General features: G+C 39.0%; 1 pseudogene; it reads left to right on the plus strand.

Moving 5' to 3' along the window:
* The first annotated feature begins 24,421 nt into the window (after positions 1–24,421).
* LOC122890226 lies at positions 24,422–25,033 on the plus strand (annotated as a pseudogene).
* Positions 25,034–25,609: the final 576 nt, after the last annotated feature.

The raw sequence follows: 25,609 nt of genomic DNA on the forward strand, positions 1-25,609 counted from the left end.
CAATTTGTATTCTTGGGAACAGGTATTTGGGGATCCTATTTGGATAAGGATGATAAGGATCCATGCTCTGTCAGCACAAACATTTGTGGACTTACAGAATGCCATAATCATCACCTCAGTGTCCTGTATAGCATCTCTTCTGACTAAGAAACTATATAGCAAGTTAAATAAAGCAAAATTTTTGCATATGTAATTTGTTTGTCCTACCATGTCATCCTTCAGCCATAAACATGTAGTTCAATAGCATTGTAGAGTTCACACACAGTTTCCTTCCCCACAGCCAAGGCAACTACTTAAAGCTTACTTATAGCATTAGCTAGAAAAAAAGTATCCTCAAGAATTAATGTTGTCCTACATAAAGTAATACCTGATTTAAACCAATAATTATCTAATGCTGTCATTTTCCCCAAAACCAGAATACATGGGTCTGAGGAAAAAAGTAAAAGTAGAAGAGGCCAATTTCATTGCTATATCCCATAACTCACTTAGAGAATTTCTGAATTCCAGTGATTATATTTCTTAAGAAGATAATGTTTCTCTCAGGGAAAATAGCAGCATTTTTAATAACTTAGAAAACAAGAAAATATCCTGATCAATTTGGGTCCTTCTGCTACCAAACTGACAAACAGAAAAGTGATTACTATAAGTGGCTTGATTTCATTTTCTAAGGAGAAATTAAGTTGCTCCTACCCAATGGAGAAAAGGAGGAATCTAATTGGCAACCAATGAAGTCATTAGGGTAACTTTAGTGCTCTCTTGACAATAGTCCTGGTCAGTGGAAAACTATGACAATTCAATGAAGATAGAATATTTAGGAATAAATCTTTAGGTCACCCTATGAGAAAGAAACTATCCAAGGGGTTGGCAGAAAATAGAGGAAACATGGATTGTGTTTTGAAAAAGAAATTGTAATATAATTATTTGTACATAATTTATGATATTATTTCTTAGGCCCCACCCATTATGATAGCTTTTTTTAAACTACTGCTTATAATTTATGTACATTTATATTCCAGGTATCAGTGTAACAAAATTGACATCACTGCCATCAGCACTAGCATAGGGCTGAAACAAAAGAGTTTTTAAGATACAAAATATAAAACCTACTCACTCTCAGGGTTGTACGTGTACAATCTGCCATCTGTATTGAAGTGTAGTAAGGGCTGTGCCTTTTCTGATGCATGTCCTATGCTTTTATAATAGATTGATATATTCTCTCTCTTCTCATATTTATTTGAGTTCCTATAGATAAAGGAGCTTTATCTTGTTCAACACTATTTTCAGAGAGTTTATCACAGTGACTGACACATTGTAGATGTTAATTAAGAGTTTGTTTAAAGAAAGCATGTAGTCTCATGAGGTTAGTTTTTTTTTTAAATTTTTGTTTTTTTTACACAGATTTTATTACACAAAAGTTCACAAACCAAGACCAGTAGTATTTTTGCATTCTTGGCAGAGGATAGAGGACTTTGTTAGATGATAAACTAATAAACAAAATATTTTAAGCTAAAATGTGAACAAAATACCACAGAAGGACAATATATAAAAAGAAGCCATAGAGTGGGAAACATTGATGGTAAGACTTAGATTTCAGAACCAAATCTCTTACTGACTAGCTCTGAGAATGGGAACAAGTCAATTGATCTCACTGAGTGTCTTTGTAAAATGGAGTATGATATCTAAAATATAGATCTTACATAGCCATTAAAGATTTGAAATTAGTTTCAAGAATAGATGAAAATAGTCTGTAAATTTTAACATGATATAATTATATATTATAAAGGATTCATATTTAACAACTGTACTGTTTTTCTAACTAATCTCAATGAGTGCTTTTCTAGCACTAATCACAGATTATCCATTATAATAGATAATTTTACACATGTCAATCTTATCTTTATAAAAAGGTTTCTTGCTGTCAGTGGAGATTGAATCTTATTTATCTTATCTCTTTTTTCCTCCATCCCTCATTAGTTCCCTCACTCCCTGTTCTATTTCCTTCCTTCCTTCTTTTTTTTATTTTTTAAAAAGATTTTGTTTATTTATTTGACAGACAGAGATCACAAGTAGGCAGAGAGGCAGGCAGAGAGAGAGGGGGAAGCAGGCTTCCCCCTGAGCAGAGAGCCCGATGTGGGGCTTGATCCCAGGGTTCTGGGATCATGACTTGAGCTGAAGGCAGAGGCTTTAACCTACTGAGCCACCCAGGTGCCCCTCCTTCCTTCCTTCTTCTCTTTCTATTTTTCTATCTTTCTTTCAGTCTTCATTCATTCCTTCCTTCCCTCCCTCCCTTCTCTCTCTCTCCCTTTCTTTCTACCTCTTCCTCCTCTCCTTCCTCTCCCCTTCTCCTATCTTCTCCTCCTCCCCTTCTCCTCCTCTCCTCCTCCTCCTCCTCCTCCTCCTCCTCCTCCTCCTCCTTCTTCTTCTTCTTCTTCTTCTTCTTCTTCTTCTTCTTCTTCTTCTTCTTCTTCTTCTTCTTCTTTTTTCTCTTCCACCGCCCCACTTCCTTTATTATCTTACCCTAGGACTTACTACAAGTTAAGGGCTCAGTAATGTCAAATATTGAATTAAATAATATTTCCCGTTGCACAGTCATTTAGTGTTTTTCTGCCAAGATTTGAAAATTTATTTTTATCTAACTAGTTACGATACAGCAAACTTTTTGAAATTATAAAACATAAACAATAAAACCAGACGTGCAATTAAGTTGATAAGACATGGATTTAAACTATATTTTTTGTGGTCTCAGTGAGGTAAGCTCAAGGGACTACACACTTAGCTTTTGTGTTGAGAGAAGAAATCGGATGGAGCAAAGAAGAATGAGATGAATGAGGTGAATTGGTTCAACACAACTAAATGTTAAGGCAGTGATGTGGGCTGTGATGCTGTCCATGGTGCTGGCCATCTGTTCAACTTGGGAAACAAGTTAACTCCTGCCCAGTTTCTGCCAAAATTTCCTAGCGAGATAGAGAAGAAATCATAAATGGGAGAAAAGAGAGATTAACCATAGAGAAAATGGGTAGAGGCTATCAGTGATGCAAGATATTGATTCCCTAGTTTATAAATTAGGGAAAGTTAAATAAAATAAGAAGAAGGATCATTATTTTTTCATTGCTTTAGGAAATCCAAAGTTACTGAGAAAGGAACCACAAAATACAGTATTGGAATATAATCACAGCTGTAGAATGAGAAAAATGTGAGCCAAAGAAATAGCATTTGTACTTATTTTAACATAAATCAACCTATATGGATACCATGACTGAAGTTACATCATAAATGATAATGTTTTTTCTTTTTATTTTCTATATTGATATTTTAAGTTACATTTTCTATCTTATTGCAAAATGAATTAAATCATGACTTATATTTTACAATATTTGTCACTGATATTGCATTAGTTTGATGGTTTTGTCATATTCTTGATTTCTAGAATTCCTTATAAATCTGTAATGTTTATATTTGGCTGGAGCATATTAGAGACCCTTTTCTTCCTCTACCTGCCTGATGCTCTGTGGAAGTTGTTATCAATAAATTGTCTCTTCTCATCATGTGTTTCCAGCATCTATTATTATCAACCATGAGCAAGAAAGCTAAAGGTCATCCTCAACTTCTTCTGTTCAATTTGTTTCTTGCAACCATTTCAGGTACTTCAAACTACCTCTCCTATTGAATAAAGGCTACATTATTTATAATTAAAAGAACATCCAACTTAATTTGGCATAGATCTATATTTCACTGTTATTATTTACAACTCTGATCAAACAACTCTAGACTACTCAGTGTTCCAAAAACATGCCATCTTTCATACCTTCAGGTCTTTGCTGATGCTGTTTTCTATTATCTCCTTCTACCTGGTTTCCGCCAATCAAAAATCTGCTCCTTCCCCAAAGCCCACTCAAAAATATCATCTGAAAGTGTACCAATCAGAAGTACTCTTTCTTTGATGATTCCACTACATTGTGATAGCTTTTGGGTAGCCTGAAGAATTATAGTATGTAATGTGGACTGTTGTACACTAAAAGAAAGTATGGATCATAGCATTAAAAAAATTAAGTTTCAAGTCAATATTCATTTATTTGGCAAATACTTAGGGAAGTCCTACTAGGTCTCAGCACCTCCCTAAGCATTGGGAAGTGGAAAGGATAGAAACTCTTGGCTTATATAGAAATAAATCTCTAGTCAGAAGTGGTAGACAATAATTGGATAGAGGAAAAAAATACATTTAATATTGTGAATATGAAATATTCATAATATTATGACTATAATAAGCAAGAATTATAGCCTAGAGAAAGGTAATTAGGGAGGGCTTCTTTGAGAAGAATCTCTATCTCTCTCGCTCTCATTCTCTCTCCTTACCTCCCTCCTTTCATCTCTTTGGGAACCTGAATATTATGAAGGAGCCAATGATGCAAAGAGTACAGATGATGACCTTCTGGAAGAGAAGGAGGATAGCAATTATGATAACTAGCATTGATTGAACCCTTATGTCTTCTAACCACTTATTTAAAATAATATAGTTATATGAACTGGGTACTAGTACTATCACCATTTTCCAAATGAGAGAGAAAATAGGTTTACAATTATTGAAAATTCAGCATCAGTTAAAAAACACAATAGGGCTGTTTAAAAGCTATTTGGTCTCAGGATACCCATAGGACCAGAAAAAGGAATTAATATCCTAGTTCTCCCGTATTTCTCATTTATATACAAGATCTTTATAAACAATCATTGACAGGTGATCTTAGCAAAAGGGTAAAAGAGTGTGGGGGGGATAAATACAAAGATATTAATAGGCATTCAAGGTATAAAAATTATTATAAATTATTTAAGGGTAGATGTACATATACATATCCTTTTAAAAGTGTTTCTCTGTGCATTTTATATGCAAAAAGGGCTTAAGTGCACATACAGAAAAATAGAATTAAATAGGAATACAAAAGTAATTAAATAGAAGTTAGACTGAGGAAGTCTATAATAATGGATCCAATGTAGGAAGACATTTAACTAATACATAGAAATTTAAAACAAGGGATAGAGAAGACACTTAGTTAATGAATAAAATTTTAAAACAAAGGATATAGCATAGCTAAATAAAAAGCCAAGTCAGGAAAGATGTGTGTGTGTGTGTGTGTGTGTGTGTGTGTGTGTGTGTGTGTCTATGTGTCTGTGTTAACAGTTATTTTACATGTGGTTGTGCATTTTAAGGGATTTTCTATCTGAAATTAACTGCAAAAAAATGGTGCTGAACACATAACCTTAGCAGAGAGGGTTTGTTGTTGTTGTTTTGTTTTTTAAGTTTTCTATAGTCTTCATTATTACTGTCTTAGATCTAAGGAAATTATTTTCAAATCCTAAAAGCTTACCAAGGTTTCTTTTTAAAGAATTGTTTCTCCTGTGAGTCATTATCCTACAATTCCACTTCTCATAAGGGCTCTCAGTCCAGTTTTTCAATCCTTCATGGTTATTATTTTTATTCACCTTTAAGTGGCTGATGCACAGATATATATATATATAGAGAGAGAGAGAGAGATTTTCTTGCATAGGCTTAGAAGTTGTTGAAGACAAGTTTGTTTTCCCTCTGTCTCTTAGATGCCTGTGATAAGAATACAGTGTTATCTTTTGTGTTTGTTGATTTTAAGTTGAACTGCTTAGAGATGTTTTTTGTTTTTGTAACTTTTCTTCTCAAATTTGAACTATTGTTTTAAAACCATGAAAAACCATCATTTGTAGTCTACTTTCTAATCAAAATATGAATATAAGTTCAGTGCATTGTGCTTATTATGCTTCCCAGGATGGAAAAATCTAGACTAAATGAAATTACTCAACAATATTTGAAAGTCAAAATTACATAGTAATTCTGCCAAATGATGTAGTCTTTGGCCCATAAAATTCCACCAGAGTTAAAAATCTTAAATTGATCATGTGTTAACTGATACCTTTGGTTAGCATGCTTTCCACATATAGTAGGAATATGGATTTAATTCCCAGTTTATTCCCATCCAGAAACCAAAATTAAATATTCACAAATAATGTCTTCAGATTTATTACTGTACTTCTGACTCTATTATGTCTGAGATAGCTATAAAGATGATTTAAAAAAAAAAAGAAAGAGGGGATACACTTTTGCTGCAACAATTGATATTTTGAGTTCAGGAAGCTCTCAAAATAATGCACAGAAAAGCTGATATTATAGAAAACTGTAAGAAAGAATACCAGCATTTGTACTGTGTGTCCCATGACTTTGCCTAGCTCAGCCATATGTTGGAAGAACAAATGATCCCCACAACTCAATCTTTAAAGTAACAACATATAGATGGCTAAGTCCTTTGGATCAAGTCATGATCTCAGGGTCCTGGAATCAAGCCCGGAATCCGGCTCTCTGCTCAGCGGGGAGCCTGCTTCTCCCTCTTGCATTCTCCCTGCTTGTGTTTCCTCTCTCTCAATCTCTCTGTCAAATAAATAAATAAATAAATAAAATCTTAAAAAAAAATAAACATTTATTTCTTAGGCACGCTAAATACACTGCAGATCAATGGGGGTGGGAAATGTGGATGGAGTCTTTTCTCATTGAAATCACTCAAAATCCTGAGCCAATTAGAACCCACCATCGCAAACATTACTAAACAAACTGGACAGAACGAAAGAACTGGAGTGTCTGGCACTAATAATTTAACGATTGTCCCTCATCACCTCTGCTCATGATCCATTGGCCAAAGATATTTAGTATTACCTCACTTCAAAGGCATCAGAAGTTCTATTCTTTCATGTACTCAAAAAAAAAAAAAAAAAAGAGTGCCAAAAATATACAGAAAGTGGAACCAGACCCGCAGCCTCCATGCTTTGCTTTTGTGATCACTCCATTTTTACTTATAAATAAACCTCTCTTTTGATTTGTATTAAAGCTTTTGTGTGGCAAGCACTGAGTCCCCAAATGAAAGGAAGTGGTTTTTCTTTGTTAACATTTATATTTAGCAATGAAATATAAGACATCTCTGCTAGCACACTTGTCTTTATTTTCTGTTCTATCCAGAGCCTGATCCAATTATTAATAATATTAGCAGAACCAAAAAGAAAAAGACCAAAGCTTTTGTAATCATATAAAGCTAATCCCTGGATTTTCACTACTGCCTGCCATCAATCTGCACAATGACATACATTTAGGGAAAAAAGGGGAATTTAGTCTTGTCCTAAAAGCTGACACAGCAATATTCCCTGATTCCCAAGAATAACCTCTTCTTCCGCTGTATGCCCTTATCCAGGGCTGGCTGTGTTGGGTACTGGGGTGGGAGTGAAAAGGATCTGAATTTCATTCCTGACGGTATCACTTAGCTATGAAATCTTGAGCAAAATGGTTTACTTCTCTGTGATCTTCTCTTTCTCTCTGCAAAATCAGAACAAACAAAATACCCCATGCATGAAGACTTGCAATAAAATTTTATATTGTATATTTTATATTTTACCTTCATCTCTTCCTTCCTTTCTTCCTTAACTTGCTTCCAACTACCATAACACTTTACAACATTTTTTTCATTGTATTTTTAACTCTATGATGGTAATTTATGGGTATGTCACATGTAATTATATTGGACCAGAAGTAAGGTCTGCTACTTATGGGAGCATATAGGAATCCTGTATTAGATACTGTATCAAATGGGAATCCACTTTCCAAATGAGGAAACTGAGAAACTTCAAAGTAGGCAGAAAACACCTATTCTATCTCACAAGGTGACTGGGATGATGGAATTTGATAATATAAACTGTATTTTGGGCCACATTTTTTTAAAGTTTTTATTTATTTATTTGACAGACAGAGATAGCTCACAAGTAGGCAGAGAGGCAGGCAGAGAGAGAGGGGGAAGCAGGCTCCCCGCCGAGCAGAGAGCCCAATGTGGGACTTGATCCTAGGACCCTGAGATCATGACCTGTGTCGAAGGCAGATGCTTAACCCACTGAGCCACCCGGGCTTTGGGCCATATTTTTAAATATATTTTTGATCATATGGCTTGTATATGGTAAATAAGGTGTTATCTCCCACATTATAAAGCCCTTGTAGGCAAGATCTGTGTCTGTTTTCTCTTTCCCTTCATAGTAGAAAGTCCAATGCCTGCCAATGGTAGGAGCTCAAGGAAATGATTTTTACCACCCAAATTCTAAGAGCTCTCTCCCATGTTCAAGAAGACCTATGAGATGTGGGTCCATATAGCAATGTTTTAACTATCTCTGCACTGATAAGGATTATAGTGAGCCAGTGTAACTAGAGGAAATAGAAATCTGTAGTCACCTATACACTCGTGGTCAAATTTTAGCTCTGCCCAAATAATACAAAACTCCTTGAGGAACTTGATCTGATTTCAGGTTTAGAAGAGTAAATAAAAGCATATGTATAGAATTCTTTGCATATTCCCTCGCACATAGTAGGACATCAGTAATCGTAGAACTCATCCTTTACACCATTATTCTAAAATTGCTTAATATATGTGAAAATGATTAATATAAGGCATTTAAACATGGCATTCATAAATGAAGACACAGCCACAATTCTACAATGTATTAGAATTTGTGATTATATCCTGTTTTCCTGACCCAGAATATCTATATTCTTGCATTTGCTAGGTAAGTATTGATAGTTTTTACATATTTAGGTCAGACAGTTGAGGAAAAAGATTTAAACAATTGTCATAACTGAAATGTATTCCTAGAGATTTAAAAAACTAGTTACAGAGCCACATGACTTCCATCAACCAAGGGAACCTCAGACGGGAAAGAGAAAAAGCCTCACTTTTGGGGTGTCCAATTAGTAGATTAATGACCTGTGGAAATCCATTCTAGAGGGAGCAACCTGCATTAACTTGTTTCAGGTCTCTCTAAAAATCTGTATTATCTATATTTTTTTAAAGATTTTATTTATTTATTTGACAGAGAGAGAGATCACAAGTAGACAGAGAGGCAGGCAGAGAGAGAGAGAGAGAGGGAAGCAGGCTCCCTGCTGAGCAGAGAGCCTGATGCAGGACTTGATCCCAAGACCCTGAGGTCATGACCTGAGCCAAAGGCAGCAGCTTAACCCACTGAGCCACCCAGGCGCCCTGTATTACCTATATTTGTCCTTGAGTTTTTCCCACTTCTGTGAGTTCTTTCCATTATCAAAGAGAGACAGTACCCACACAGCTGGGGTAGGAGTGCTAAAGGTATTTCAGGTCATGTTCCTGCCTGGAGGCAGCCATTGCACTTAAATCCTCTATCCAAACTCCAACTCATACTTTTCTATACAAAACTATTTATTTACAGTTGATTTTGTTGGTCAACAGAAAGCATTAAGCATTGAGGTATGCAGACAGAAGCGTGAGGTCAGAACTGAGGAGTGGGTGAAACTGCACGTCTTCAGTGTGGGGACTGCAGTACCCAATGCAAGAAGGGCTGCTCCAGGGAAATTTGCATTGGGTACAATTTACATTTGTGTCCAGATAAGAGGAGGTTTTAATAAAGACCCAACATTCAGGTGTGACAAGCACAGCTTGTCATTGGGCCCAGCTTCAATCCCAGTTTTGCCCATCACCCCGTTAATGGCTTTGGGAAATTGACCTAATTTCTGTAAGTGATCAGGCTATAGCCTCATTAAGGGAAATGATTTTGACTTGTTTATTACTGACTCTTCCTAAATTTTGGACCTTTCCTGCACTAGAACAATGTCTATTAGCCACTTTTTTTTACAAAGATCATGAATGATTGAACCGCATTTTTCCTCTCTGCAGTAGAAAGCCATATGTACCCCTTCTGGACATTGAACAAGAGAGGTGAAATGTGCTGTGTTAGGCACACTGAATGACAGAGAAGGAAGAAGGACACAGCTATGTGCTACATGAGGAGAGCGGGACTTGAAGCAGGGGAGCTTATGCGGTTTACCTAGGTGACAGAACACTCTGCATGACAGTCATTTGGTAAATGGTACTCCAGGCAGAAATATGGACTAGGAACAAATGAACAAAATATTAATTTTTTTTAAAGATTTTATTTATTTCTGAGAGAGAGAGAGAGAGAGAGCAGAAGCAAGGGAAGCAGTAGTCAGAGGGAGAAACAGGCTCCCCGCTTAGCAGCAAGCCCAATGCAGAGCTCAATCCCAGGATCCTGGGATCATGACCTGAGCTGAAGGCAGATGTTTAAATAACTGAGCCATCCAGGTGTCCCAAAAATATTAAATATTTTTTAAGACAGTGTTCTTTAAGGGCAGGATATGAAAGACAGTTGGAAAGTGAATATTATCCTAATACCATATGTTTATAACAGAAATCATGCACTTCCCCCCAAATGAAGAAACCCACTTGATCCATTTTTTGTTCATTTTAGAATTAGGCCCTGATTACATTTGTATTGAATAGTTTTAAAAAAAGAAGATTAAATGAATTTATCTTCATAATTGTTAGTTTCATCTGTCATGCATTATCCCAGTCAAGCTTGCTTTTAATCTTTTCTCCAAAATATGTGTCCCACTTTTGTGAATTCACTTTAAATGATCTTATCTCAGTACGAAATTATCCTGAGCTAATGAGGCCTTCCCCACTTGCTGCCCTGGGGCTGACCTCTAACTGCTCCTGTATGTCTCTACTCCTACTGCATCTTCGGTCCAGGCATTACATGTTTAGGGCCTCCTTGTATCTTTCCATGCAGTCACACAGCCTCTTAGTGACCCCAGACCTTGACTATTGATGCTCCTTTCAGCATCTGAAACTGGGCACCAGGATCTAGATCTTTTAAAAAAATAAATAAATAAAGGATATCATTATTTTTATAAATACAAATAAGAAGTAATTGCAGAAGCATACAGTGAAATATACATACACATACAGGTATGCCCACGTACGTACATATGTCTGCATCTAGATGTGTACACATGTATATACATACAAGAATCAATGCTATTCTTAGCCATTTAAAAAATTATTATAGAGATGCATTCCTATGGGTATGTGAAAATATTGTGGATTATGCATTTAATGAATATAATCAAAGTGGTTTTACTTCCCCTAAATCCTGGGTTCTACATAACAAGACTAAATGACTATAGTAACTGTGGGAATGTGGGAGTTACCAGAGTTGGCTAAAAAAATATTCTGCCAGCAGGATCTTGCCTGCATGACAAACAACCAGAACATCCATCAAATTAAAATCATGTTTGAAGCGAAATCCTATTTGCATGACAAACAGCAGAGCATCAGTCAGAACAAACACCAGTGTTTAGGACTTGGTACAAATTTTGCAGGAAGAAAAAGCAGTAAAGGGACATGGGTACTGAATTAGGGACAAAAAGTGGAAGCCAGAGGTGCAGGACTTTTGCATGAAATGAGCTCCGAGTTCAAGTTGCAGCAAAAGCATTCAAATGAGGTTTTTTTTTTTTTCTATTATTATTATTATTATTTGCAAAATGAGAACAAAGTCCAACCAAAAAGAGGGAAGGAAAGGAGAGAGGGAGAGAGAAAGAGAGGAAGTGGGAGGGAGAGAGAAGGTGAAAAAAGAAAGGATGGGAATTGAGAGAGAGAGAGGGAGGGGGAGAGAGGGAAGTGGTTTTTTTTTTTCCATGAATGCAGGCATGGGGTCTGAAAGGAGATAATCACGCAGCCCAGCAGCCAGCAGCTAAAGAGGTTGGCAGGCTGCAGGAGCAGGTGTGCTTGGCTGTTGAACAGCACTGCCTGCCAGGCCCTGGCATCATCCCAGACTCCTGTGTCCCACACAGGCATATGGGGCTGCTGATAAATAGCGACAGGGCAGGGGATGTAAGGCTGGAAACCGGGGTGGGATGCAGAACCCAGCCGTAGCTCTCATGCTCAGGCTCTCTTGGACACTCTCTTCCTCTGGGTGCATTCCATCCACACCTCAGCCTGATTTTAGGGAGTCTGTCTTCTGTCCCTGTGAGAATGCGAGCTCTACATTCAGGCAGAAGTGACCTGGTTATTTACCAGCTCTGTGACATTGGTTGTACTGAATCTGGGTGAAGCCCAGGGTATATTTCTGAAAGAATTAAAAGAAAGAACACGTGTGAGCATGATCAGTCCGCCCTAGGTGCTGAGTAAATAGCAGGCTATGCCCCTCCCCTCAGTGATTGTCAAGCCATCTTCCTCCCCCAATATATGTAGAGTCATGGCTGACAAAGTGAGGTCCTATCTCAACTTGTGACAAAGTCTTCTGATCTGCATTTCCTTCTTCTTTAACTAGGAAGTGCATTTATTTTTGGGAGGCAGCATAGAGTGAAGAATTCTATAGGACGGGCCCAGAACCAGGGGCCAGGAGAGCTGGCAATTACCCTGTCTTCTCTCCTGGTACTAACATAACCTTGGAGAGATGCCATTTCTCTACCTCTGCACCCTCAACTGCATTGTCAGCGTTCTTCAGAAAAACAGAACCAGTGTTATTATACACTGCCTAACTATACTGTGTAATAGAACTGTATTATATGCTAGCTAACTACAGCTGACATTTAAATAGCACCGGTGGAACTGCATAGGTCCACCAGAATTTGGGTTTTTGTTTATTTTGTTTTGTTAAACATGGTACTATACTATCTATGTATTTTCTCTTCCCTTTGACTTTCATAAAACATTTTCTTTTCTCCACTTTATTTTAAGAATACTATATATTATACATATAACATACAAAATACATGTTTATGGTTTCTGTTATCAGTAGGGCTTCTGGTCAGCAGCTGACCAGTAGTAGTTAAGTTTTTCAGGAGTCAAAAGTTATTATGTAACTATAGTAATATAATGATTAATTTACATTGATTGATATATTATTAATGATTAATGTACAAATTGATTAATTATTAATATACAATTACATACTTTAATATAATTATAAAGTACATATCATATAAGTATATATAATATAAATTATATGTAGTTTTATCATATGGTTACATTATACATTTTATGTTAGTATACATAATATCATTATATATGGAACTGTATAATTATTTACATGTAATTATGATGGTGTACATAGTATTTTGTGTTATATATAGATATATATTATAAGGAATGGCCTCATGAAACTCTGGTGGCCGAGAAGTTCCAATCTCGGCAGTCAGCAAGCTGGAGATTCAAGGCTCAAGAAAGCCAGAGTTTCAGTTCAAGTCTGAAGGCCTGAGAACCAGGAAAAACAATGGTATAAGTTCCCATTCAAAGGCCAACAAGATCAAGAGCCAAAACTGGATGTTTCAGGTCAAGTACAAAAGCAGGAAAAAACTGATGTCCCGGCTCAAGAGAGTTACCTCCAACTCTCAGGAGAGTCAATCTTTTCCTGCTAATCAGGCCTTCACCTGATTAACTGTGACCCACCCATACTGGGGAGGGCAATTTTCTTCACTCAGTTACTGATACAGACATTAATCTCATTCAAAATCACCCCCATTGTCATGTCCAGAATGATATTTGAGCACATCTGGGCAGCATGTGGCCCGATCAAGCTGACACACAGAAACAACCATCACATCAACCATACTGTGTGGGAAGGAAAGAGGAGGAGGAGGGTGAGTGGAGCCTGGAAATAGGGAACTGAAAACTCAAGAAATCCATTGATATTTAGCGTTCTCCAGGAAGCAAGATGAAACATCTAAATTCTGTGGAACACTTAAGAAACAAGACAGAAGATGATACCCTATTACCTCATGAGGAAAACTGAACACAGGCTCTCTAAGGAGAATGAAATCCTTAATGATGCATAGAAATAGCATTATACTATTTAAATGTGTGTCTAGCAGGAGCCAGGCATCTTATATGCATTGTCTTATTTACTCCTCATGTCAAACCTCAGAGCTGGGCTTCATTAAGTCCATATTAGATAAGGGGCAGAGACTCAGAGGGGTTAAGTGAAATGCAGAAGGTCACTTAACTAGTCAGTGACAGTCCTGGTACTTGCTTACTTCTAAATTACAGTTTTGTTCTCTGCTGCATGCACTGTATCCCCATCTGTACATTTTTATTAAAGACTTCATTTAATTATTTATTTGAGAGAGAGAGAACAAGTCAGGGTGGAAGGGCAGAAGGAGAGAGAGAAGTAGACTTCCCTTTGAGCAGGGAGCCTGACTTGGGGTTCGATCCCAGGACCCTGGATCATGACTTGAGCTGAAGTCAGATATTTAACCAAATCTGCCACCCAGATGTCTGTAAATTTTGTAAATTTTGTGTGCTTTCCCTGACCCCCCCCCCCCGGCATATAGGACTGCTAATTTAATGTGCTAATTCATGCAAAGTACTTAGCACAGTGCCTGGGATATGGGTCAGGAGGATGAAGGATGACCTATTCAGTGTTATTTTTGTCTAACCTCAACCTCCAGTTTTATTCTATGGGAGATTGTCCCACTGGAGAGAATAATATTAGCCCAGTGTTAATATTATTCAAAATGAGTTGTGTATAGTTTTTGGATTCTGCATTAGAATGGCTGCCCTTGTCAAAGCCTGTTTTGCTAGTTGAGTTGGTTCTCCCTACCTCATCCCCCTCTTCTTGGCTCCTTACACTTACTTACTGACACCACAAAATAATCAACGTCCTATGGCTCCCCCAGTCCCACTGCCTTCATTGTCTCCCAACCTTAGGAGCTGTCTTCTCCTTATTTAAAGATGGGTGACTTTCCCTTGTAAAAAGTTCCTTTTTATTTGGATTAACAGCCCAGTCGTCCAGTTCACCACTTCCAAAGTGATTCCAATAAATAGAAACCAGAACATTTGGAAATTGCCTCCAGCCCTTTCTGTGCTCGTCTCACTTGGAAATCTCTGGCAGCTGCATGTTTTCCTAACGACCTTCAGTTGCTCAGAGAATGTATAATTCATTCCCCACCTATCTTCACTAATCCCACTTTCCTAAAATAAATATTAACTGAACTTATCTGCTAAAACAAGCCCAAATCAAGTCTCTTATCAAATGAACTCAGAGGCAGAACAGAAAGCTGAGAATCTGGTCGAGAGGTAATTGTCTTTATTGGGAAGGCAGATCTAAAACTCCCTCTGGCCTGCCGTTCCATTCAATCCCGTTCAGCAAACCTTTATTGAACATTCTCAATGCAGGCTGCAACAGGGCTGGAGAGGACAGAAAATTGGATTCAGAGTTAGAAAGCCTGATATCAGAGGAATTGGATTCAAATTCCATCTTTACTCTTGACCAATTTTGAACATCAGGAAAATCGCTCTGAGGCTCATTTGCAGTGGAATAATAACATGATTCCTATTACCAGAATCCCTCAACACCTCTCCCCACCTCTCTGACACAAATAACTTTCAGCAAAGTCTCTTTGGGTTTGTCAGGGATAAGACAGTGAGTGTCTTGTCAAATATTAGAAAAAAATATATATTGACTTCCTGATGTACGGATGGATCATGGGAGTAGAAGTTGCAATATTTCTAGCTCAATTCAAAGGAGAAAGTTATTTGTTTTATTTCATGAAAATTTATAAATCTCGTTGCCCATAAAAATGTCTTTCCCAATCCAATTCTATTCAAGCCCAGTATAGTTCTATTACCATAATAGTACATCTGCTTGCTGCTAGCCTGGGAGATTGAGGAATAATCTAGAAATATGGCTTTTACCTAAATTCAGAGGCATTTGTTCCCAAAGGACTGATCTGATGATGTCATCTTTTTGAGCTTTTGGATGGGACTGTGCTTGGAAACCTCCCTCTTTGCTAGTCTGCAAAGACCAGCACTGGGTTAGGTCTCCCAGTCATTGAGGCACCAGGGATGCTGTGTTGAGTCGCAAATCTGACCCATCATCTAACATCAGTAGGTAAGGGGAGCACCAAGATTACATAGATGATGCCAAGCAAGTAATTCCATATTTGTGCTACTAAACCACAGCTACAAAAGGCCATTTTAAAATCTTCCACCAGGAAAGGTATTGTTGAAATAGATAATGGCTTCTTTCTGGGAAACAAAAGAGGAAAGGAGAGCAAAGCACAGTGATGAGAAGAGTTTAGGACAAATGCTAGGGTGCCCAGGTGGCTTAATTGGTTAAGCACCTGCCTTCAGCTCAGGTCATGATCCCAGAGTCCTGGGATCAAGTTCTGCATGAGGCTCCTGCTCAGCTGGGAGTCTGCTTCTTCCTCTGCCACTATCCCCTACCCCCTCTATCCCCCTCTCCAATAAAACCCCTCCTGTTTCCTTCCCAGGGGAGTGATGATACACTGAGCAATGGTTTTGAAAGCACCAGGTAGACTGTCAAATCCTGAACATGCCAGAGACTGTCCCCATTCTTAACCACCGGGACAGCTGCTGTGAGGGGCAAACAGTGGAAATCTCATGATCCCCCACCACCCCACCCGTGAGTGCAGAGCCCTTGGAAAGTAATAATAAGCTCCCCAGCAAGAAAGTTCACTGAGGGTTGAGCAGGAGGAAAGAAGGTGGGCCAAACATGCACACATTTAGGAAAGCCCTTTGCTGTTAAAAGAGCTTCAAAGCCGAATGGGGCAATTACAGAGAAGAGGTTACAATTGCCTGAGAAATCTTCAAGGAAAACAATTCCTTGTCCTCTGCAGGGACCTACCAGTGCACCCTCAGCAAAGCATCATTAAACCTGCATGGGCCTAATGAGGTAACTCAACATCAGCCAGCTATTAAACAAACAAAAAAGCTCTGCTCTTATTTCTCAGCGAGCTCTCCAACCCACATACCTTCTTAGAGTTCAAATTAAGGAATTAAATATTCTGGCTTTTTGCACCAGCCTGTATTCCTATATTTAATTTATAGAGCCAGGGACAGAAAAGGGAAGAAGAGGGGTATGCTAACAAGTTTATTTCTCTCATTGGCATTTACCTATTAATATCTCTTCACAAAAGGAGGGTATCACAGTTCATTGTTCTAAACACCTTGAGAGTAAGATAACATAGTAGAAAGATAACAGGGGGAAAAAAGGCTGGAAAGAAAAACAGAATTACATATGCACCTCTTGGGTTATAGGTTTTTTTTCTTTTCTTCCCTCCATCATTTACTTTCTTTTTTCTTTTCTTTTCTTTTTTTTTAACAAATTAACATGAAAATGTGTTATTAAAAATACCCCTCAAAAGAGTTTTCTGTAGGTAACTGGACCAGACTTGTGTGGCCACTTGGATTCTTAGCTGAGAACACTAATGCATGAAGGTTTATTCCTGGTATCCCTGTAATGAACCAGAACCAAAAGACAAGGACATGGGAAGGTTTTGTCCGAGTTCATTTTCTGTAAGTTGGAAATCTCCACAGTGTGTCTCGGTCTCATGTTGTAACTTCAGTGGAAGGACACAAGAGAGCCAGATAAAGTTAATTCAGTCACACACGCCACCCTCTCTCTGTCCCCTGCCCCTTTCTCAGAGGCTAGAAACTATTCCCTCTTCAGCCCCTATCAGGATTGCAAATTGCTGAAGGCTGGAAGTGCCTTTGTCTATCACCCTGAGACTCCTTGAGCACGACAGAAAAAAACAGCTGCTACTCTGTCCATCCAGGTACAAGAAATCAAAGTCTTCCCCAAAGAACTAAACAGCAAAAGCTCCTGATTTAAATTCTGCCCACAGGAGCCATTTTTTTTTTTTTTTTCCTTTTTGCCCCCCTTTCCCCTATTAGTTTATTTTGCTGTTGTTGTTCTAAAAATCTTGGGTGGGTTACATTTATCCTACCACCTTCCAGTTGGCTTTCTGTTGCCTGCATGTAACATTCCCATACATTTGAAGTGGAACTATGGATACAAAGTCACAAAAGATAGAAACTATTACCTTGTGACAAGTGGTCACGTGAAAAGTTCTCATTCTGCCCAAAGGTTTAGGCAAGGCACTGGGGCTGGGAAGATGGCATTTCAGAGGGCGTGACTTCAAGGAGACTGAGCACAAGGGTGTGCTGAAGCCAGCCAGCCCAGGCTCAAAACCGGTTGCACACACTAGCAAGAGCCCACTGAACACACCTCCTCACAGTCCCCTGTTCAGTGGCTTCTGGATGGTAGTTGAAAATTAGCCACGTGGGAGTACTTACATCACGGAACTCCGAGAACACTACAAATTAGAATGCTGTGTTTTGCTTTGTCCCAGAGAGACAGTTAATAAAGTTCTTCCTAGCACAGCACTCATCACAAGCCTGTGAAAGGTCAATGTTTTAAAGGGCCATCTGGCTCCCAAACACCTTAGCAGAAAATCATTTCTGTGATTCCTCAAGGAAGTGCCAGCAAGAAAGGAGGACCCATCCCTGTGACTCTTTCCTTCAGCGCTTTACAACAACCAAAGCCAGAGCCCCAGTCAGGCACCTCCTGCCCTCCCACTCTCGGCGTCGTGTGTAACTTGGGAGCCCTTCCATTACTTAGGCTGCACAGCCTTTTACACCTTCACCGTGTTATATAAGCCAGCCTGTCTTGCTCTGGAACCATCCTGTAAATATGTCAGCTTCAATTTTCCTTTTCTTCTGCTTCACCCTCGGGCTGTAGCTTTCATTCCTTTCCAAACAAATCTTCCCCGCAGTGGTTTTCTTTCCTGCCTCCACTGGCTCGTCTTCCAACACTTCTCCCAGCCTGCCATGGGCCTGCTTCCTTCTCAGCTCATAGTACTCCTGTGTCTGCCCATCCATAGCGGTGTCTCTCCTGCAGACTCATGGCAGCTCACGTCCCTTCTCCCATGCTCTCTGTAAGCATGTGCCCCTGTCAGCAGAGCCCTGTCACTAAAACACCTCCCATAGCTGCTGCTGCTATTCCAAATCATGGTTCTCAGGCTTCATTTCTGACTAGTGTCCTGTCTCTTCTTGGCTACCCCAGTCCCTATGGGCTTCTCTAAGAGTCTGGGATGGGCACCAGCCCTGGGTACACACAGACCTTGGAACCTCTTTTCCAGCCAGTGATATCTTATTTTCTTACTATACGTGTAAACGTGGTATTTCCACCAATAGAATATAGAGGATTAAGAACAAAGAATGGGTCTCAATGAACTCTGGATTCTGTACAGATCTTTTTCAAGTAAGAAGTGTTATGAAGAAAATGGACTTCCATAGTGGACCTCATCGATGTCCTTAATTATCTGATAGAACATAGTATAGTGGTTCTCAAGCAAGGGTGATTAGTCCCTTGGATATTTGACAAAGTCTGGAAAAAATTTTTTTTTTCATTTTTACTAGTGAGGGCCAGCTTATGGTGGTTAGAGACTATGAATCTGCCTAAATGTTCCATAATGCACAGAACAATCCCCTCAAAAAAGAATGATCAGACCCAAAATGCCCATAGTGCTGAGGATGAGAAATCCTGACTTCTCATGACCATCCTATTGCTGTCCGCCATTGCCATTCACCAGGGTAAGAGTCGGGTTGTGACTCTAGTCACACTTGCTTAACCACCCAATAACTGTTGTGAGGTCTGTTGTACCCACCTGTTTACCTCAACCTGGCAACAGGATGGCCTCCTAGTAGCTCCTATCAGGTCTTTTTTTCTGACCCTCAGTCTTCACTGAATGCACACCAGAACACCTCACACTCCATCTTTGGATGTGTTTCTGATATACAAACAAGCCATAATATCAGGACAACCTGTATGTGAGTCTCAGTACTCTGCCTCTTTAACGAGCGTGTCAAATATTCAAAAGTTTTTGATAATCACGAGTTTGGGGAAAGTATCAGTTACTGGCTAGAAGCTAAGAGACCCAAGGTCAAAAGATAGTTATGCTCCTGCCAACTTGAGTGATTCTGAGTTGGTGCTGGTCTTTACTCCATTTTCTAGTCTATAATGAAGATATGTGACAGTAAGACACTCATCATGGAGTTATGAGGACTATATGTGTTAAGGCAAGCACAGCGTGGAGCAGAGCGCCTAGCATCTAGTAACCACTTGGCAAATAAGAGGTGGTATTAGTAAAACAACTTTAGATTCTTCATGGTTAGGAAAAAGAGAGAAGCTGGGAGACTCTTTAAATATTAGAGGGATTATGGATTATCATTGAACTAATAATCTACTTTCTATAAATATTCCTTCAATCTTGTGTTGAATCGAAATGAATTGATTTCACTAGAGTATACATGTATCCCATCATTTGTAACTGAGCAACAATTCAAATAGAATAGGGTGTTTGAAAGGAATAATTCATGGAGCTTGAAAACTGTGAGGAAATGGAAAAGGAGAATATGGTACATCAAACTTCAGATGCATTGCTGTGAACCAAGTTTTGACTATCTTCTACTTCTACATTAGTTTGTGTCTCAAGGGTCCTGAGTGTCTTGCTAATCTGATGACTCTCCACAACATCCTGGCATTATCATTCCAATTTTTTTTTTTTTAAACCTGAGTAAACTGAACTGCAGAAAAATTGAGTGAATTGCTCAAGGTCACACAGAAGTTAAGCCCAGAATAGAACTGTGTCTGCTGGTTTCCCGTTCAGCCATGACTCTTTCCAATATACCTTATTTGAAGCAGTCTGGTGAGAGCAGCTAATGGCTTTGGTATTCTTGAACCACAAATATATATATATTTAAACTGAGTATCACTCTTGGTAAACTTGCTTATTTTCTAGAGTGAGAGATATTTCTGAAAATAGAGTCTTTGAACAATGTTGATTGTCAGTCTAAAAGAATAGTCAGTCTAAAAGCAGTGAATTAATTTTAGCCTAAAAATGAGGGTTTGGAAACTGTAATCAAAGAGGAAGATTTTATACCAATATCAAGAATCTTGAAAGATTGAACAAAAGAGAGATTGAACAAAAAAAATTGAATATCAAAGTAAGAGTTTTATAAAGGCTAGAAAACCTGAATTCAGAATAAGAACAGGCCGTTAGCAATGAGTTTGAATTCCTGCCAAGAAATGTGGTGCACCTTGGCACCCTTCCCTGACCTCACAATCCTGAACATTGGCTTATATCTCATGCTGCAGCCAACTCATTTCCTCCAGCCCAATCGATGGCTTTCTAATAGCTGAGCATCCTGCTCTGAATCACTTGCAAACCACTAAGATACACTTTCCCTGTTTATTTTCTGACTTGAGACAGAGAAGTGCAAGGTCAGTTGATTCTTTCAATGATTGCTCTTAAGAAAAAAAAAAAAAAAAACTTTCACTGCCATCTTCTGAACTTTTGAAAACCAGCGCCCAATAATAATAGCCATTTTAACAAATTCAGTTGTTCATGACCATAGTTTTTCTATAACTTTATTATCTTTACCTACATCATATGTATTAATGCATTGGCATTGTTAATGGGTGTGTGTTTTTACATTTGTCAAGCACAGTGCTTTGTGTTTCCTATGCACTTAAATAACATTGGAAAAAAATATGTAATGATAATTGGTCCATTTTAATTAGGGACTTATTATTCATGTGAGATAGAGCCCTCCAAGTATAAGAGTAAGCATGTACAGATTGTGTGATGGTGCAGAGAAAAGGCTCACTGGTGGGGAAGGGGTATGTCCAGGACCTGAAAAAGATAAAATTGAATGGATGTGTCATTTAGACAGGGAACAGGATCTCGAAGTTGGGCATCATAGCACAGACAGTGTGAGCAAGAGAGCAGAGAAGCCCAACCACAAGATGAAAGTTCTAGTGTGAGATTTCTGGAGGCTGTAAGTTTGCTACCTACATTCCTCTTGGTAGCCAACAGGGTTGCAATCTGGTGTATCACCACCATCAGCATCATCAATATCATCTTACGACTGCAACACAGAGAAAGGAATCCACCAAAGTCTAGAAACTGGAGCATAAATATTAGAATTAATCATTATTATGAGACCCATGCTCTTCTAGTGTCTGCTTGAGACCACTGTACACTTTCACACCAACTGACCCAGGATTGCTTACTTTCTTAAGATTTGAGAAATTGTCAAGTATGTGACAGAGAATTCACTTCTGTTGGTCCTCATCCAGACTTATGTATGCATCCCATAATGAATTAACAGAGGCCAGAGGCTGGTTAAAATTTGTTGACTGACTATCAAGGCAGTGGAAAAGTATGTGGTGAAACCAGTTAATTTCTGTTCTGTAAATCTATGTTGTCTTCACCGTCTTTCTGTCTGAAATGAAAGACGCTTCTTCTAGATGCTGACCACTTTGGAAAAGTGACTTGAATAATCCAAGATGTTTTCCCCCAAACTATCTATTTCAGATGTTAGTTGCTAGTTTCTAAGGGACTCATGGCAGGGCAATTTTCATTAAAACAGGCTCTGAAACTAGGTATCTGAAAGAGGGGGAATTGTTTTACATTCAGGCTACTTTTCCTTTTCACCCCACTAACCAGGAAAACAGTGAAGAACAGAAGTTATATTAAAGGCCTGGAGGAGAGAAGATTCATGTATGGATTAATCTTGAAATCAGATTGAAACCATAAACTCATAATGGCTGTTATATGATGAAATTTTATTTAAACTTGGAAAATGGCTTTTTTTTCTTCTGCCCCTCTTATGAATAGGAGTATAAGTTACATACAATAAAATGCAGAATTTACATGTGTTTTGATGAGTTTTGACAGACATATACATTTGTGCAAACACCACCCCAGAAACAACACAGAATGCTTCCAGCATTCCACAAAGTTCCCTCCTAACACCACATTCCAGGCATTTCTTGCCCATCTTGACACAACTATTGTTCTGATACCAGTCACCATAATTTAGTTTCTCTTATTCTGAAACTTCATATAAATGGAATAATATAATACTTAATCTTGTTTCGTGACCTCTATTGTCCAAATATAAAGCTTATGAGATCAATTGATGTTATTATATTTATCAATAGTTCATCTCTTTTTGTGACTGAGTAGTATGCCACTGAACGAATATGCCACCCATTAGTGAATGTTCACCCATTAGTGAACATTTAATTTGTTTTTTGGTACTATGAGCAAAGCTGTTAGAAATGGGGTTTGCAGTGGCGGGGGGGTGGGAGGTTGGGGTCCCAGGTGGTGGGTATTATAGAGGGCACAGCTTGCATGGAGCACTGGGTGTGGTGAAAAAATAATGAATACTGTTTTTCTGAAAATAAATAAATTGGAAAAAAAAAAGAAATGTTCTTTTAACTATCTGTCAGTGGACTTCTATTTTCATTTTAATTTTCATTTTAAGATTCGTAGTCACAGATTTGATTTCATGACTCCTTTTTTTTATTTTTATTTTTTAAAAATCTATTTATTTGAGAGCTCTCTTTCATACATGCAAGAGAGAGGAGTAGTGGGAAGGGAGAGAGACGCAAGCAGACACATACTGAGTTCGGAGCATGATTTCATGATCCCAAGATCAGGACCTGAGCTAAAATCAAGAGTCAGCTGCTGAATGGACTGTGCCACCCAGGCACCCCTCAATGACTCCTTTTAGAAAAAGATACAGTAGGAGCAGACTGCTCTGAGCAGAAGGGCCTCCTTTATCCACCTTTAATCCCTTGGTGGCCTCAGCCCAGGGTTTTGGACCACCCCTCTCTACCACCACCACCCATCCCCCACCTTCAATACCCATTGAAGGTACACCTCAAGTTCCATATTTCCTGGAATTTCTCAGCCAAACAGTGTAATAAAGTCAATGCCCTTTCCTCATTCTCATTCCCATTTAAATAACTGAGACCTCCTTTTAACATCGCAGCCCTTTGGAGCTAGCAAGGATGTACACAGTAGCTGTGTCTGTTTTTAGATTGAAAAGCAATCTAGCATTTTCAGAATAATTACTTTAGAAACTCACCTGCCCAACCACCAAGACTCCCAACGTAGTGGCTTTGAAACCCTTGGGTGACCACTTTGCATATATTTTTCACTCATAATGAAAAACGCATCCAGGTTTCAATGTTCCACATTCTGAGAGGATTCTGAGTGCCTCCTGCTTTTTCTAAGCTCTAGGAAGGCATGTGTTAATAAGAACGTATTTAAAATTCACCCCAGTGGTGTTTCAACACCCTTGCTAAGAAAGATGTACTGAGATGTTTGCTGTAATCCACACTAAGACCCTTCTAAAGATTTAAGGACTTCGTTACCATGGAGAATGCTTTATTGGAGGATGGTGGTCTGGCTGTGGGATCACCAGAGCATCTGTTTTAGCCCACAGGGTAGGGAGCCTGTGGGCAGTGCTTTGATGTTGGCACACACAGGTTATGCCCGAAGCTCTCACACATTTCTGATGCTTTTGGGGATGCCTCATCTCTAGCTGATTTAATACCATCATCTGATTTTTTTTCTCTCTCTCTGAGATGAGCTCATGTGCAGGTGACACTATTTAAACATGATTGTTTCATTTCCTAGTTTTTAAACTGTTTTTAAATTTTTATTTTTTGGTTTTGGTCCCAAAGTTATTTGATTTCCCAACCATTTTCTGGACTTTTTGAACTAAATAGGCATGGAATACATTGCCCATTTTACAGATGGTAAGAATGAAACAGATCAGGTGGCTTGCCACCTTGCAATATAAATCAGGCCACTTTCCTCTTCCTGCCTGTGTCAGGGCAGCGTGTGGTGCACACTGACTGATTGTGATGCTCCAGCTGTGTCCTCAGGATGACCCAGTGCAGCCGTCAGGCTGCACCTGCAGTCATGGAGACCTGTGACATCAAACTCTTTGGGACGTGGATCTTCTATTAGGTACAGATCAATGACATTTCCTTTCAGGATTACAGAGCCATGAAAGAGAAGGATGCCAAGTACCTGTCCCCTAGTGCAAGGTGCTAGGCGGCCAAATGCTTCAACAAGGTGCATCGCCCTGCTGTGGAACACCTTACCAATGCAATGGTCATACACTGCCTTAAAAACAGCAAGCAGCTCACGACCATGCCACTGCCGAGCATGCCTTTGAGATCGTCCATCCACTTACTGGTGAGAACACCCTGTAGGTCCTGGTCCATGCCATTATCAACAGCAGTTCTGGGAGGACTCAATCTGGATTGGGCAATCCTGAACAGGGAGGGGTCAAGGCATTCATGTGTCCCCACTATGCCATGGGAATTAAGGTGTTTGGCTGCTGTGCACAGGTGCCTGTGGGGTCGCCTTCCAGAATATCAAGACCACTGCTGAGGGTCTAGCACATGAGCTTATCAGGCAACCAAAGGCTCTTCCAATTCCTATGCTACCAAGAAGGATGAGCTGGGAAGTATAGCCAAGTTTAAGCTTTGATCACCTGGACCGTGGGCCCAATAAACCTGTCTGCCTTTGGGGCAGCCTTAGATAGAGAGAGAGATAGATATAGATATCTGTATCTATCTCTCTATCTATAGATATCTATATAGATACAGATATCTATAGAGATATCTCTACAGATATCTGTATCTATCTATATCTATCTATAGATATCTATCTATCTATCTAACTATATTCAATATCTATTATATATAATGCCACTTTGAGCATTTCCAGCTTCACCCCAGTACCCCAGTCTGGGTGCAAGCAGCAACTTGTTTGTTTCTGTTCTGAGAGAAATGTCTAGAATAATTCTCGATTTTTTCAGTGAAAGACAAGTCGATCCTTATCTTATGGGAGGGGTTTGACAAGATAGCCCCTCCAAATTCCCCTAGATATGCCCAGCTGACACTGAAGCAGGGGGCAGTAAATTTGCAAACGAATGAAGGACTCCCCTGAGAGGAGATTCTGAACTCTTTCTCTTCTAGGATTTGCAAGTGTGTCTGATGAATTAGGATGGTGGCAAGAAAGCCACAAGGGGCGTTAGAGAGGAGTAGGGAATTTGGGTAAATT

The sequence above is a fragment of the Neovison vison genome, chromosome 11 (genome assembly GCF_020171115.1).
Source record: "Neovison vison isolate M4711 chromosome 11, ASM_NN_V1, whole genome shotgun sequence".
NCBI classification, from domain to species: Eukaryota; Metazoa; Chordata; class Mammalia; order Carnivora; family Mustelidae; genus Neogale; species Neogale vison.